The sequence below is a fragment of the Hipposideros armiger genome, unplaced genomic scaffold (genome assembly GCF_001890085.2).
Source record: "Hipposideros armiger isolate ML-2016 unplaced genomic scaffold, ASM189008v1 scaffold_312, whole genome shotgun sequence".
Taxonomy (NCBI): Eukaryota; Metazoa; Chordata; class Mammalia; order Chiroptera; family Hipposideridae; genus Hipposideros; species Hipposideros armiger.
The window spans coordinates 2092316-2101520 of record NW_017731662.1 but is presented as its reverse complement, the minus strand read 5'-3'; the positions used below and the strand labels follow the sequence as shown (position 1 = coordinate 2101520).

At 39.5% G+C, this 9205-nt stretch overlaps 1 pseudogene; it reads left to right on the top strand.

The window, feature by feature from the left end:
* The first annotated feature begins 889 nt into the window (after positions 1 to 889).
* Positions 890 to 1393, top strand: LOC109392057 (60S ribosomal protein L26-like 1 pseudogene; annotated as a pseudogene).
* Positions 1394 to 9205: the final 7812 nt, after the last annotated feature.

The window sequence follows — 9205 nt, the reverse complement described above, 5'->3', positions numbered from 1 at the left end:
CCCGGTAACTCTCTCTCTTCTGTCTCTTTTCTTAATCCTAACGCCCCCCCCCCCAGGACTGTTCGAGGTATCGGCTGGCTCTGATACTTTGCTTTTGTTCATCGGTGAGCTCCTTTGGGACCATTTTTGCACACACCTTTCTCATGCCAAGATTTTCAGTTAAGATTTTCCTAATGGTTTCTCTATCAATGTTTACATGGTCTGCTATGCTTCTCAGTCGGCCATGATTTTGATGCACAATTCGACCAATTTTTGCAATGTTTTCGTCAGTTCTGCTCGTTGCTCGCTGCCCTGACCTCTCTTCATCAGTGATGCAGCCTCTCACCTCAGAAAAACATTTACTCCATTTGTACACTGCCATTTTTTTTCATGGCATTATTCCCATAAACTTGGACTAAAACGTCCCTGATTTTACTTCCACTCTTGCCAAGTTTAACAAGAAATTGAATGTTTGTTTGTTTCTCTAATTCAAGCTCAGACATTTTCATGATGGCACACAAAAACATGCAACAACAATAATGAATGCCACTCAACAAGGCACCACCCCACATTGACACGAACACAGCTGTGAGACACTGGTATACCAACGTTATAAAACCTTGCTGAGCTGTTCGTACAGTGCTGCCAAAATAAGCACACGGTAGCAAGTTCATGAACTTAATTGACAGACCTCGTATACAAGGCTTGAAAGTTGGTTAAGGTCACAATTTGAAAGTTTTTGAATATCAGGCTACAGAGTTTATTTTTAATTTGGTAGTCAATGGAGAATTACAGAAGATTTATGAGTATTAAAGGGGTAGGGTAGAAACTGTGTGTTAAGAGATTAATCTGAGTAGTATTAAGTAACGTTAGAAAAATATTCTTTGTGGGGCATTTCCGGCGCCAGACGGTTGCCATGAAGTTCAACCCCTTCGTGATCTCGGACCGCAGCAAAAACCACAAACGCCACTTCAATGCCCCCTCACACGTGTGCTGGAGGATCATGTCCTCCCCGCTCTCCAAGGAGCTGCGGCAGAAGTACAACGTCCGCTCCATGCCCATCCGCAAGGACGACGAGGTCCAGGTGGTACGAGGACACTACAAAGGTCAGCAAATTGGCAAGGTAGTCCAGGTTTACAGAAAGAAGTATGTCATTTATATCGAGCGGGTACAGCGTGAGAAGGGTAAGGGCACAACCGTCCACGTGGGCATTCACCCGAGCAAGATGGTTATCACCAGGCTAAAACTGGACAAAGATAGGAAAAAAATTCTTGAACGCAAAGCCAAATCTCAACAAGTTGGAAAAGAGAAAGGCAAATATAAGGAAGAACTTATTGAGAAAATGCAGGAATAAATATAACCTGTTGTGTGTGCAACCACGGCTTAACTGCAGATTTTTAGCCTGGTTTTGACAGTATCCTTGGAATGTTTGTATCCTTCCTGTTTTGTTATTGATATGTGGCTCTGTAAATCTACTTTTGCTGTTTTGATTAATTTTATGAATAAAAATTGGAAATGTTTAAAAAATATTCTTTGTGATTCTGAAATTTTACATGCTTATGTATCTAAAAAGCAAAATTGTTTTTAAAGTTATAGTATTAATTCATTGAAGCGTGTTCATCTAGTTCATTTTAACACCTTAGTTCTCTTTTTCTACATTTATCATTTAATATATTAATATTCTTCTAAGCTGACATTAATAGTTTCAAACTAATTATTTTTACATGTAATTGCAGCTGAGCTCCAAAATTATGAAGAAGAGGGATAGGATAAGTGGGGTCTATAATTGAGATCAAATTGTGTGAACTTATAAAAACTGATGTGATGACTTCATTTCATTTTGATAGGGATATCAGGTTTGGTAGAGTCGGGAAAGGCCTATAGATAGTATATTTTGCTTTTAACAAAAATGTGACAAAGTTTTTAATAATATCTTCCTAGATAAGAGAGTGTGAGTTGGGTGATAATAATATAAGGCAGGCCTGAGGCTAATGGACAAACCATACCCCAAAAGTGGACATGTATCAGCATGTACAAAACTCAGGTAGAGTGACATAGGTCTTTGTCATTGAGTCTGTGCTAATTGGTTGCGCCATTGATGGCTCAGTTTAAGGTGGAGAGATGGTTGCTTAATTTACTGAAAGCATTAATCAAAATCAGACTTGACAGAATCCAGATTCAAAAGTACCACAATAGGTAGGAATGTTGGACTTAAACTAACAAAATGAAATTTAATAAGGAAAAATGTAAAATCAAGTATAGTACAGTGCAAGGCATACATAATTTTGAAGAAGTTTATGTGGGAAAAAAAATTTTAGGTTTTTTTTTGGCTTTAAATTTAATGTGAGTTAACAGTATGAAGAAGTTGCTTACTTTGAAGTTTTGACAATCTAAAACTTAGTTTTCAAGATTGGCTTTTTGAAGGTGAGAAGACAGACAATGGGTAAAAGTCAAAATGGAAGTAGATTTTGATTAAACATAAGAAAAATCTTTTAAATAGACCTGAAAAGGAAAGAATTTTTGTTAATTCAGGCCTGGCTAATTTCAAGCCTGGTCAATTTCTTGGTCCTATTTTGGCAATTTCTGATCTGATTAATCATTCATCAATAAGCATTAATATTTAATGTTATGTTGTAGATTTACCTTTTCAATTTATTTTGTTTTCCATCTGTTCTTTATTTTTTTTATTTCTTTATTTTCTTTTCCTGCTTCTGGTTGGTTACTTAAACAATTTTTTTTAAAAAGATTTTATTGGGGAATTGGGGGAGGGGAACAGACAAGTTGTGGTCCTTCTGTCCTTCAGTCTAGTTGTGGAGGACATCACTTCACTGGCCCATGTTAGTATTATCATTGTGTCTTCCCGGGTGAGGCAGTTGCTCGCCGGCCATTGGACGGCCGCTCACGGCAGCTCATGGTAGCTCACGCCAGCTGCTGGCCAGCCCTACTACAGCCTACGCCGTCACCGGCGATTCACAGCAGACTAGCTACAGGTTGAGCTGTTGTTCACCATCTTAGCTGTAGAAGGCGCAGCGTCCCTGGCCCTCATGTGGAATCCAAACTGCGGCTCTGCTGCTCAGAAGCCAACTTTTAACTAACGCACCACTCGGCCAGCCCAGCTTAAACATTTTTTAGAATTTTATTTTGATTTATCTATGCTGTTTATGAGTATGTATTTTTCTATAGGTTTTTGTTTTAGTGGTTGCTCTAGGTGTTATATTAAATATACATAATTTATTCCAGCCTTCTGGTGTCATTTTATAAGTTTCAGTAAGGTACAGAAGCCCTACTTCCATTTATATCCTTTATCCTCCTTGTTTCTAATATATTTGTTTTAATTATTTCCTTTACATACACTTAGAACCACATCAAAGAGTGTTATACTTTTTATTTCAACCACTGTATTAGTCTGCTTGGCTGCCATAACAAAATACCATAGACAGTATAGCTTAAACAACAGAAATTTATTATCTTATAGTTCTGAAGGCTGAAAAGTGAAAAATCAACTAGCTATTTACTTTCTGGTGAAAACTCTTTTCCTGGCTTTCAGATGGTCACCTTCTCTCTGGGTCCTCACATGACAAAGAGAAAGAACTCTGATGACTTTTCCTCTTCTATCAGCCCTATCAGATTAAGATCCCACCCTTATGACCTTGATTTAATCTTTATCACTTCCTCACAGGCCCTCTCTCCAAATAGTCACATTGGGAATTAAGGTTTCAACACATGAATTTTAGTGGACATAAATATTCAGTCCATAACAACCATAAAACATAATTTAGAAAACTCAATAGGAAAAGAAAAGTCTATTGTGTTTACCCACATTTTTGCTTACTGTGTTCTTTCTTTCTTACTTATGTTCCAAGATTCCTTCTTTTATTGTTTTCTTTCTGTTTAGAGAACTTGAGCCATTCCTTTAGGCAACAAATTCTCTTAGTTTTCTTTCATGTGACAATGTCTTGATTTCCTCTTTATTCTTTGTTAAAGATTTTTATTAAAAATATAGTTAATGTACAATATTATATTAGTTTCAGGGGTACACCACAGTTATTTAACATTTATATACCTAAAGAAGTGATCACCATGATAAGTCCAGCAACCATCTGACACTGTATTATGCTATCACAATATTATTAACTATATTCCCCATGCTGTCCATTATATCTCCATGACTTATTTGTTTTATACCTGAAAATTTGGACCACTTATTACTCCACCCCCCTTTTTAAATGTATCAATTACAGTTGACAGTTAATATTATTTTATATTAATTTCAGGTATACAGCATAGTGGTTTGACATTTATAGAATTTAAGAAGTGATACCCTGACTAGTCTGGTACACACTTGACACTACATAGTTATTACCAAATCATTGACTATATTCCCTATGCTTCACTTTACATCACAATGACTATTTTGTAACTACCAATTTGTACTTCTTAATCCCTTTCCTTTCTTTCACTCACAGCCCTAACCCCCTTGCCATCTGGCAACCATCAAAATGTTTTCTGTATCTATGAGTTTCTGTTTTGTTTGTTAATTGTGTTCTTAGATTCCACATATAAGTCAAATCACATTACATCTGTTTTTCTCTGTCTGATACACCCCACTCAGCACAAACAGTCTCCAGGTCCATCCATGTCACCATAAAAGGCAAGAACCTGTTCTCTTCCTTGGCCAACCAATATTACATTGTATATATGCACCACCTCCTCTTTATTGATTCTTTATCAACAGACAGCCAGGCTGCCTCCACATCTTAGCCATAATAAACAATGCTGCAATGAACATATGGATGCACATGTCCCCTTAAAGTAGTGTTTTGGGGTTTTTAAACACTCTGAAATGGGATTACTGTGTCTTTCTTTGTCTCTTATTATAGACTTTGTTTTAAAGTCTATTTTGTGTGGCATAAGTTTTGCTATTCCAGCTTTTTTGTGTTTGCTTGCATTTTCATGAAATAACTTTTTCCATTCCTTTACTTTCTGTCTGTTTGTATCTTTCAATTTGAAGTGAGTCTCGTGTAGGCAGCATATGTAAGGATTTTGTTTTCTTATCCATTCAGCTCTTCTATGTTTTTTTGATTGGAGCATTTAATCCATTTACATTGAAAGTAATTATTGATAGATATGTAGCTATTGCTATTTTATTATTCATAATTTTGATTTTTTTTTCCATTTTACAAAAGTCCTTCTAACATTCCTTGTAATACTGGTTTCATGGTGATGAACTCCTTTGGCTTTTTCTTGTCTGGGAAACTCTTTATCTGTCCTTAGGTTTTAAATGATAGCCTTGCTGGCTAGAATAGTCTTGATTGTAGGTCCTTTTCATCAGCATGAATATTTCCTGCCAATCCCTTCTGGCCTGAAAAGTTTCTATTGAGAAATCATCTGACAGATGTATGGGAGCTCCCTTGTAAGTTACTAGTTGCCTTTCTCTTGCTGCTTTTAGGATTCTCTCTTTGTCTTTAACCTCTGCCATTTTAATTATAACGTGTCTAGGTGTGGATCTGTTTCAATTCATCCTGTTAGGGACACTCTGCACTTCCTGGGATTGGATGTCTATTTCCTTCACCAGGTTAGGAATGTTTTCAGTCATTATTTCTTCAAATAGGTTCTCAATCCCTTCCTTTCTCTCTTCTCTTTCTGGTACCCCAATGATGCGAATGCTATTACACTTGATGTTGTCCCAGGGGTCTCTTAAACTATCCTAATTTTTTAAAATTCTTTTCTCTTTTTGCTGTTCTAATTGGGTGTTTTCTGCTACCTTATCTTTCAAATCGCTTATTCAATCCTCTGCTTCATCTAGTCTGCTGGTGAGTCCTTCTAGTATAGTCTTCATTTCAGTTATTAAATTCTTCACTTCTGACTGGTTCTTTTTTATGGTTTCTATGTCCTTTTTTATGCTTGCTATCTCTTTGTTGAATTCCCAGTAAGTTACTTGAGCATCTTTATAACCATCGTTTTGAACTCTGTCTCTTGTAGGTTGCTTGCCCCCATTTCATTTAGTTCTTTTTCTGGATTTTTCTCCTGTTCTTTTATTTGGGATGCATTTCTTTGTTTCCTCATTTTGGCTGCCTCCCTGTGTTTGTTTCTATACATTAGGTAGATCTGCTATGTCTCCGAGTCTTCGTCGGGTGGCCTTACGTAGTAGATGTCCTGTGGGGTCCAGTGGCACAGTCTCCCTTGTCACCTAAACCATATGCTCTGGGAGTGTCACTTGTGTGGGTTGTGTGTGCCCTCCTGTTATAGTTGTGCCTTGATGGCTATTGGCACATCAGTGGGTGGGACTGACCCTCAGGCTGACTGGTTGTGGGGTTTGGCCACATCCACAGCTTATGAGCTATTGCGTGGGAGACTTACCCCACTGAGTGGGCTTCACCCCAGTGGGCTCTCATGCCTGTTGAGACCACCCTTTGTGTGTGCCACTTGTGGGGCTAATTGGGCAGTTCTCTGTTCTGGTCTGAAACCATCCTCCAAATATGTTGGTTCAGGGGCCTCTTGGGAGGGGCTCCGGTGCAGGCCCAGGTTAGCCACTGCCTGTAACTAGCCAGGGGCTACCTTGTAGGAGCTGCAAAGCGATCCACAGTTGTTCGCTGCCTGTGCTAAACCTGGAGGTGGGTGGGACAGGTCATGCTGTGAACTGAGGAAGTCTGCCACCAGTTCCAGGCCTAGGGTAACTCTGCAAAATGCCAGGACACCCAGGGGCCTGCTGCCACCTGCTGGCTCCCTTACGGTTCAACCACTGATAAAACTTTGAGTGGTATATGAATTGGGTGAGACAGATTCTCAGGGAGCCACTAGAGTGGGAAGAGTTGTGGTCATCAGATTAATGTAGACTCTGGTTTGGTGCCAGTGCTGAGCCTGGAGTGCCTCAGCAAAAGTGTCAGAGTACACTGAAGCCAGTTGCCACCTGCCTGGGGCCATTGGACTCCGTTTTTCAAGAAACAGTGCAATGAAGGAGGAGCTGGCTGCTTGCAAAGTGCCTCTGGCACAGTGTGAGTTGGGTAGGGTGAGGTCCCAGCTGAGTCAGCAGGGTGAAGAGGCAGAGCTCACTAGGCCAATCAGGTTCAGGTTTAGCCTGTGGGGGCAGACTCAACATAGGAAAGATGGCACCTAGTTGCCAGCTACAGGGGAGGAGGACCTCTCACCAAGATACTGCCAACTGTCCTCCAGTCCTCCCCCTGAAGACTTCTCAATCTGCCTCCCCACCCCAACCCATGTCTCTGAGACCCCCTGAGTTACCGCCCTTCTGCTGGAGCCCAAGACGAGTGCCTGCAAGCAAGTAAGTCTGTGCACAGGTCTTTTAAGTGGATGTCTGTGTTTCCCACAGCCTTCCATCCCACCTGAAGAGTTGGAATCCCCACTGTTTTTCACTGCCAGATGTGGTGGTGGCTCCTCTTCCTGGCAACAGTATTCCGGGCTGGGGAGCCTGATGTGAGGGGCTGGGGTCCCTTGCTCCTCTGGGGGAAACCTTCATGGCTGGGATATTCCCCATGGTTCTCAGCAGCCACAGGGAGGTTTGGGGCCCATTCAACATCTCTGCCCTCCTACCAGTCTCAATGTGGCTTCTCCTTTATATTTTTTAGTTATGGGACTTCTGTTCAGCTGGACTGCAGATGGCTTTTTAGGTTGATTGTTCTATAATTTAGTTATAATTTTAATGTGTTTACAGAAGAATGCAGGCACAGTGTTTGTCTACTCCGCCATCTTGGATCTCCTCTTGATTCTTTAAGGATGTTTTCACTGGATATAGGAATTTGGGTTAACAGTTCTTTTTTTTTCCCAGTACTTGAAAAGTGTTGAGCCACTTCTTTCTGGCCTCCATGTTTTATGAAGAGAAATCTGCTGTTATTTAAATTGCTTTTCCTTAATAGGTAAAGTGTAATTTTTATCTCACTGCTTACAAGATTCGTTTTTCCTTTGTCTTTAGCTTGACTGTCAGTTTGACAGTGATGTGTCTTGATGTGGATTTCTTTATGTTTATCATGCTTAGGTTAATTCAGCTTCTTGAATCTGTAGGTTTTGTCTTTTGTCAAATTTGGAAAATTTTTAGCCATTATTCCATGTACTTTTTCAGCCCCACCTTCTTTCTTCCCTCCTTCCAGGCCTCTGATGACACAAATATTAGATCTTATAGTCCCACAGCTCCCTGAAGCTCTGTTTTGTTTTTAGTTTATTTTCTCTTTGTTGTTCAGATTGGATACTATTTATTGTTCTATCTTCAAGTTCATTTATTCTTTCTTCTGTCTCCTCCATTCTGCTGTTGAGCCATCCAGTAGGTTTTTTTTTATTACTGTATTTGTCAGCTCTAAAATTTTCATTTGTTTCTTCTTTATATCTCCTGTTTCTTTGCTGCAATTTTTATTTCTTTACTCCAGCTTTCTATTTTTTCATTTGTTTTAAGAGTGTTCATAATTGCTTATTAAAGTGTCTTTATGATGGCTGTTTTGATATCTTTCTTATATAATTCTAACATCTCTCTCATCTCAATGTTGGAATTTATTGATTGTCTTTTTTAATTCAGTTTTAGATCTTCCTGGTTCTAAGTATGATAAGTGATTTTCAATTGAAACCTGAATAATATTGTATTATGAAGCTGGATATGATTTAAACCTGTTTTAGCTGGTTTTCTCTCACACTTTTCCAACAAAGAGAAGAAGAGGTGCTGCTTCAGCACTGCCAAGTAGAAATCCAAGTTCCTTATCTGCCTCCATTGGCACCTAAGTTAAGAATAGGGGCTCTTCATCACCACTGGGTAGGGATGGGTGGGAATTCTAGCTGCCTGCTAGACCTCTACTGACAGCTCCCTGGCTGGGAGGGATAAAAGTGTCTTGTTACTGTTCCCACATGGTCTCCACTGATACTGTGGGATGAGATTTTCTCTTAATTGTCCAGCAGGAATGAGAATCATGATGCCCTATTTAGCCTTCTCTGACACCACTCCAGGAGGGATGGTGTGGTGCCTTGTTACAGCCTGGTGAGGAGGGTAGAAGCCATAGTTTTTTTCTGTTGTGTTTTGCTGTAGTAGATTGATTATTTTGTTAAAAGTTTTCTGTCTTGCTAGCCTGCTCTTTTCCTGCTTCCATAGCAAGAGAAAAGATTTTGATAGGGCATTTTATGCTTACATCTGTTAGAATTTCTGGGTTGCTGTTTCTCCAGCACCCAATCTGAGAAGTGTGCAAGAAAAAGGAAAAAAGAAAAAGAAAACCCAAGGAACTCTTTGCCA